This window comes from Leptonotus elevatus, chromosome 3 (genome assembly GCF_054856555.1).
Source record: "Leptonotus elevatus isolate MCC_2025b chromosome 3, RoL_Lele_1.0, whole genome shotgun sequence".
NCBI lineage: Eukaryota > Metazoa > Chordata > Actinopteri > Syngnathiformes > Syngnathidae > Leptonotus > Leptonotus elevatus.
The window spans coordinates 3,020,001-3,027,500 of record NC_141241.1 but is presented as its reverse complement, the minus strand read 5'-3'; the positions used below and the strand labels follow the sequence as shown (position 1 = coordinate 3,027,500).

At 35.7% G+C, this 7,500-nt stretch overlaps 1 long non-coding RNA gene across 1 annotated transcript in view; it reads left to right on the top strand.

Moving 5' to 3' along the window:
- The first annotated feature begins 2,563 nt into the window (after window positions 1–2,563).
- LOC147176652 (uncharacterized) overlaps window positions 2,564–7,500 on the top strand; it is a 5,875-nt gene continuing 938 nt past the window's right edge. The window contains exons 1-3 of the long non-coding RNA XR_015094306.1: window positions 2,564–6,596; window positions 6,688–6,850; window positions 7,241–7,301. This is a non-coding gene — a long non-coding RNA (uncharacterized LOC147176652). The remainder of the gene's footprint in view (window positions 6,597–6,687; window positions 6,851–7,240; window positions 7,302–7,500) is intronic.

Sequence of the window (7,500 nt, the reverse complement as noted above, 5' to 3'; positions counted from 1 at the left end):
CTTTAACCTATTCATTGTTCTTTATGTACTGTAACTGTGTAAATGCACAGGTACAGTCGTGTTACTAAGAATTTAATTTTATATGTATTTTTCTCTTCATGTGTACCAGGTTTCAACTGAAGCACAACCTGAAGACATAGCTAAAGACATAGCTGTCACAGACCAAGTTGACCAGGTGACAAGATTTCTTTTTGAATGTTGATGTTGAAATACATTTTTCAGAAGCAAGACGTTGCACAATTTATAAAAAAAAAAGATCTTGTCGCACGAATGGCTCATGCAATAGGTGAATTGCAAAGACATGCAACAAATGAATATTGGATTGTATACTTTAGTCTGATTTTGACCAATCAGAGACTACCTTAATTGCACATCACCATACGAGAACCGTATCGAGGGGCATTACTAACAAAAAATAACTTAATTGGATAAGATTAGATCACAATGAGCATGCTTATTTTTCCGCATTAACGTGTATTTTTTTTTCATTGGATTATAAAAATATATAGATATAGATAGATCTTTTTTTTTAGGTCCATGTCGAAATAATCTCCATCACTGTATAAAACACCCATGTCGCATGTTTTGTCAATACTGTGCAGCCCTCGCAGGTGCATAGTCCTCACAATGTCGTAGTTGTGAATAACTGACACTCTGAGGACAGTGTATTTACACACTGCGAATGTAAAATAAGTTTTCAGGGCTTGGAGTTACACATACAGTCCTCATAATTCATACTCTGGTCAGGTATGGACACTCTGAGGACTGTGTATTTTCTATTAATTGTTTCATTGTGAAAAATAGACATCACCAATTTACACTAACCATTAGTGCTGACGGATTATTTATTTTTGAAATGGCAAATAAAATGTGTTTGCATTCACAATACTTTAACCTATTCATTGTTCTGTATGTACTGTAACTGTGTAAATGCACAGGTACAGACTTGTGTGTTACTAAGAATTGAATTTTATATGTATTTTTCTCTTCATGTGTACCAGGTTTCAACTGAAGCACAACCTGAAGACATAACTGAAGACGTAGCTGTCACAGACCAAGTTGACCAGGTGACGAGATTTCTTTTTGAATGTTGACGTTGAAATACATTTTTCAGAAGCAAGACGTTGGCACAATATATAAAAAAATATCTTGTCGCACGAATGGCTCATGCAATATGTGTATTGCAAAGACAAGCAACAAATGAATATTGGATTGTATACTTTAGTCTGACTTTGACCAATCAGAGACTACCTTAATTGCGCATCGCCATACGAGAAACGTATCGAGGGGCATTACTAACAAAAAATAACTTAATTGGATAAGATTAGATCACAATGAGCATGTTTATTTTTCCGGATTATCGTGTATTTTTTTTCATTGGATTATAAAAATATATAGCTATAGATAGATCCTTTTTTTTTAGGTCCATGTTCAATGTCGAAATAATCTCCATTACTGTATAAAACACCCATGTCGCATGTTTTGTCAATACAGTGCAGCCCTCACAGATACTTAGTCCTCACAATGTTATAGTTGTGAATAACTGACACTGAGGACAGTGTATTCATACACCGTGACTGTAAAATAAGTTTTGAGGGCTTGGAGTTATTATACAATTCATACTCTGGTCAGGTATGGATTCTCTAAGGACTGTGTATTTTCTTGTTTTTGTTTCATTGTGAAAAATAGACGTCACCAATTTACACAAACCTGTAGTGCAGAAGGATTTATTTATTTATTTTTGTAATGGCAAATAAAATGAGTTTGCATTTACAATACTTTAACCTATTAATTGTTCTGTATGTACTGTAACTGTGTAAATGCACAGGTACAGTCGTGTTACTAAGAATTGAATTTTATATGTATTTTTCTCTTCATGTGTACCAGGTTTCAACTGAAGCACAACCTGAAGACATAGCTGAAGACGTAGCTGTCACAGACCAAGTTGACCAGGTGACGAGATTTCTTTTTGAATATTGATGTTGAAATCAGTTTTCAGAAGCAAGACGTTAGGAGTGAAGAGTGTAGAGTAGATGCTAGGGCTGAACTATATAACTAACAAATATAATCACAGCAATTTTTTATGCAATGTGTATTGCCAAGACGTTCAAAATATTGTATCCAACAATAAGCTTGTATGGGACTAAAATTCCTACAAGTCGACATTAAAAATATCTCAAATTGAAGATTTGTTGGCAGTTTGGTGATTTGGATTATGCACTGTAGTGATCTTTTGTTCCCATTAATTTATTTATGGTGGATTTTAGAGATGAACTCGCTATCAATTTTATTTTATTTTTTTAAACAGAAGTGTAAACATCAGGTAGTTAATTTACTTGTATCAAGCTTGGATAAATGTGCTTTATGTTTTGGACCTTTCGCTGCACTAGAATGGACTGGCATGATGGGTATTTTATCTTCTGTGTTATTTGTATCTGCAATGGATCTTTGTTTCACGCAACCAGAATTAATAGTGCAGGCATTTTCATTGAATGAATATAATTTAGTCAAGAGGATAAATTATGACCCATGTTTATACCTTTATCTTTAGTTGCAAGCAGCTAAATGTTGAGCAATTGTCTCAATCTTAACGACTGTCTGACTCGGTAAAATAGAAAAGTCTACTGTAACTGAAGGACTGTATCACACAATATCTGTTTTAGGGGCAATGCCATAGATTAAGCATATTAACTATCCCTCTTGTTAAATGCTTCATCTCATCTTTCGAATAAATGTGACTAGATTTATAATAATCTTTAGTATGTGCACAAACTTTAGGTTCTAAATGCTTTTCTAGTTTGCTCCAGCATCTGGCACATATCCCGTTTAAAAAAAATGCAAAACTGCTTGATGATGAAGACCTTTGGTAAATTAACTTTAGCACATTAGCCCATCAATGGCGGGAGCTACTTCTGCCGTGAGCGCTCGACACTTTTCTCAAGCTTCTACTTCGAGTGTAACATCACTAAGTAACAGCGAAGTAAAGCTAGTAAATATTTATGACCACCCGCCAAAATGAATTTTAACCCGCATATGGCAGGTTAATTTTAGAGCCACTGTATATATGCATAAGTATGTGTGCATCTACTGTATATATGGATATCATTGCTGTCCTGTGAAAAACACGTTTCCATTTTTAGGTCGCGGGCTGCTCTCCGGTAGCTCCTATGGTGGAAGTGTTTTTCACAGAACAGCGACAATATGTGTATGTATGTATGTATGTAATAATTGTTTTCGTTTAAAAAATTAGGTTGCTGATGTATCCAGTTCAAGTGAGGATTCGTTAGCAGAGGAATATGTTCCAGATTCTCACAGTACTTCGGACACTTCCTACATTGAACCTGTTTCAGAAATTCAGAAATCCGAAGGTATTTCAGGAATGAGCTATGAGAAAACTGCTCATCCTTTAAGATGAGAGGTAGTCATGTTTTAAAGAATAAAATGTTCAATGTTCACTGACTCTTTTGCATCTGGTTTCATGTCGAGCTTATCCATTACAAAGCTGTGTTTGACCTAGATAACCTGTTCACATAAGAAGCAGTTTTATTAACATACCAGTTTCAGTCTGTCCTAAAATTGTAAGTTGTAACATGAGCACCATGTTAAAACTTACAATTTTAGGACAGATCAGGTATGACTTTGCATTTCACAGTATTGTTATGTACAACAATGTGTCCTTATATCAGGTAAGTCATTACACATCAATGCCATTTTAGTTTGTGTAAAGTCAGAATGCCAGAACTTTCAAATCACTTCAGTGACATGGTTGCTGTGTGTTGTGTAAACTTTGTCCTTGTAATGTGAGTTGGTCCTCATAATTACCATTTTTGCAATGGGCGTGGCTTATTTAGGTCATTATCTATGTCCTCACAATTACGGATTTTTTCAGGTTTTTCTTTTTTTCGTGTGTTGAGTTTTTTCAAGTTTTGAAGTGAAATTCTCCTGGACAACCCCAAAAAAAAATTTTGGGTGCAAGTCCCATCTCTCTGGCATTAGCAGAAAGGGGTGTCCCTGTAATACACAATTAAACCGGTTTGGAAAAAATGTCCTCATAATACACAGAGGCAAGTAGGTGTGTGTGTGTGTGTGTGTGTGTGTGTGTGTGTGTGTGTGTGTGTGTGTGTGTGTGTGTGTGTGTGTGTGTGTGTTTGCCTTTGTGTATTATGAGGACATGTCACCTGAATACACGCAACACTGCGAGGACATTTTGAATTATGAGGACACAGCCCATGTCCTCATAATTCATTCAATGCAGAAGTGCTTCTAGGGCTGTAGAAGGCTTAAATCCAAAGTTTTAGCCAATGTCCTTGTAAACCATAATTACATGAATTTGTGTATTTTTGTGTATTTGATGACGCCCCCTGTAGGAAGGTCCTCGTAATGCACCACTTCATGAATTATTCACACCAGTGTATATTTCACAGCATTTGATTGGCTGACCGTCACCTGTCCCCACAATTACGCACATGTCCCCATAATTCCGTTTTTTCTCAAAATGCTGTGTATTGTGAATGTTTGTCTGTAGACGCAGAGCCTTTTTTTTTTTTGCAGCCACCAATTCCTAAGTAGATAAATTAAATAATGAAATACACTATGACATTTAATTATATATTTCAGCATTTAATTCTTGCAGTGGTTGTTTATTTGAAAATATACAATGGTTAACAGCTGTTTATCACATCACTTTGAACAGCTGGAGGCAGAGACAGAGAAACTGTCAGTGCCGTATATTGATTCATCATTTAACATCCCACCCTGCCTTTACAATGTAACATCTTTCTGTACACCAGTGGCCAAATGTTTTGAGAATGACATTGATTTTCTAAAAATCTCCAGTGCTGACTTATTATTATTGTTTTTTTATGATGGCAATTTGCATGTACTCCAGAATGTTATAGTGATTAGATGAATTGCAAAGTCCCTATTTGCCATGAAAATTAAAGTAATTTCCTTTAGTGACCTTACAAACTTTAAGTGAAGAAGGCTTCAGGGCACCCAAGAAAATCCAGCAAATGCCAGGACTATCTCCCAAAGTTGATTCAGCTGCGGGATAAGGACATCACCACCAGTGTAGAGCTTGCTCAGGAATGGCAGTAAGCAGGTATGAGTGCATCTACACCCATGGTGAGGGAGTAAGACTTTTGGAGGATGGCCTGGTGTGACCAGTGAAAAGGGGATTCCATAAATACAGACCAAAATAAGAAAAAAAGAGTTGAAGTTATTTTCTCTGATTAACCCCCTTGTCAAATGTTTGGGGCATCCGGAAAAATGCTTGTCTGGAGAAGAAAAGGTGAGCGCTACCATCAGTCCTGCTTCATGCCAAAAGGAAAGCATCATGTGACCATTCATTTGCAGGGTTGCTTCTCAGCCAAGGAATTGGGCTCGCTCACAATTTTGCCAAAAAACACATGCATCCATTACTAAAGTATAGTACTAAAACATCCTCGGACAGCAACTGTATGACAGCAGCAAGGTTATTTTATTTACTAAAGCAAAAAAACATTTTCGTTAATGAAAAAAAAAACCTTTTTAAAAAACTGAAACTGAAATCACATTTTATGATTACAAAATGATCTATAATTCTAGCAATAATATCCTTTGTTTTCGTCTGTGGTAATTCATTTAATATATGAGCCTTTGGGGTTCATTTTAAATGTGATCTATTTTTTTTTATTGACACTGTAAATCATAGAACAATAGCCACTCTTATCAACAAAGTTCATAATCCAACGACTGAACCAATTTGTTGATTTGAACGGGATTTATTATATTGCCCTGAGTACGGAAGTGACGTCATCTAGCAGCCCCGATAGAGAACCGCCCCCGGCTCTATTTACTTCACGAGATGTGATGGCGTGTAGCTGTGCTAATGAGGTAGGTTTGAAGCTCGAATTTTTCCTGTTGTTGTTGGTCGCTTGTGTACATTGCTCCCTCTTTCGCGAAAATGATTTATAATGCAAGTCCAGTGTAAGTGCAGCTAAGCTTACGTTAGCATACCTAACCATCTGTTGATTATGATGGATGCAGCTAATTATTTAGAATTGCTACGCTTCTGTTAGCGACGGTTAGCATAGCAGAGCTAACCGTCTGTTGAGTAAGATGAATGCTAATTACAATTTTTAAGAGGAAAGCAATAACAGGCTGGTTTTTGATGTGAAAATATACAATGGCTTAGTATTACCAGTACAGTATAAATGAAGTATTGGTAAATTGCTGCATTTGTGTTTACTTAAATTTGTTCTTTCAATAGAAATATTTCAGTAAAGTCTGTTAGTGTTCATTACATTTAATTTATGCAAATATTTAGCAGAGCTGTGCTATCCACTGTATTTTATTTTCGTTGGCACATTTACTGCACACTGCACAGGCTATTATGGTACACTGAAAGTCAACTTCAAGACATCTGCATCAAGTTACCTATCAAACTGATTGAAACTCATTTTTTTCTATAGCTTTAGATCATTATCTTCAGTGAGACATGTCAGTCATGAGGCCACAGAGGGCAAAAGTTAAACCCAAAGAAGAGGTAGCATACTTTTCATCCTTAGGTAAAGACAAGAATGGCTTCACCATAAAATATATTAATTAATTCAAAGGTGAGTATTGGTAAAATATTCTTTAGTATGGGTCTAGTTTTCATTATTGTTATAATGAAATATTTCTGTTGTATCCTTTTTTCTTTGTAAGGTCGAGGAGTGTTCAGTTCCTGCTCCTTTCAGAAGAGAGACTTTCCTACTGAATATCGAGGAGAAGTTCTAAGCAAACAGGAACGTGAAAACAGGCTGAGAGTGTATCATGATGCCCGGAAGGTTTTCATGTTTGAATTTCGCTACAATGGAAAAACACTATGGTATGTTTATATGGTGTGTTGTCACACTTAATTTTGTTTTTTTGGGGGGATATCGTGCAAGGTTTGACAAAACATAAAAGATTAATTAAAACTCAAAAGCAAAAGTACATTCTTTTCTCAATATAATTTTTTTATTTTTTTATTTCATTTTTTACAATATTGTGACTTGTTTTTTTATTTTACTTTTACAGTTATCGTGAGTATCGCTAACCTCACAATATCATGTTAATTATCATATCGTGATTTCTTATGACATTTGGATATTGTGTCATACATGTGACATACTAGAATTACTGGTCGCACATTCATGATTACATGAAATTATATTATAGCAGTCTAGTCTTAGTAAGAATTTAATTGTATTGGTATTTTTCTATTCATCTGCCCCAGGTTTCCACTGAAGCACAACCTGATGAAGACACAGCTATCAGACTGCGCCAAAGTTGACCAGGTGACTAGATTTCTTTTTGAATGTTGTTGAAATCAGTTTTCCGAAGCAAGACATTAGTGGAGGGTGGAGATACTAGGGCTGCACAATATGTGGAAAATATCTTGCCGCACGAATGACTCATGCAATATGTGTATTGCAAAGACGTGCAACAAATGAATATTGGATTAATTGTATACTTTAGTCTGAGGCTAAGCGATAT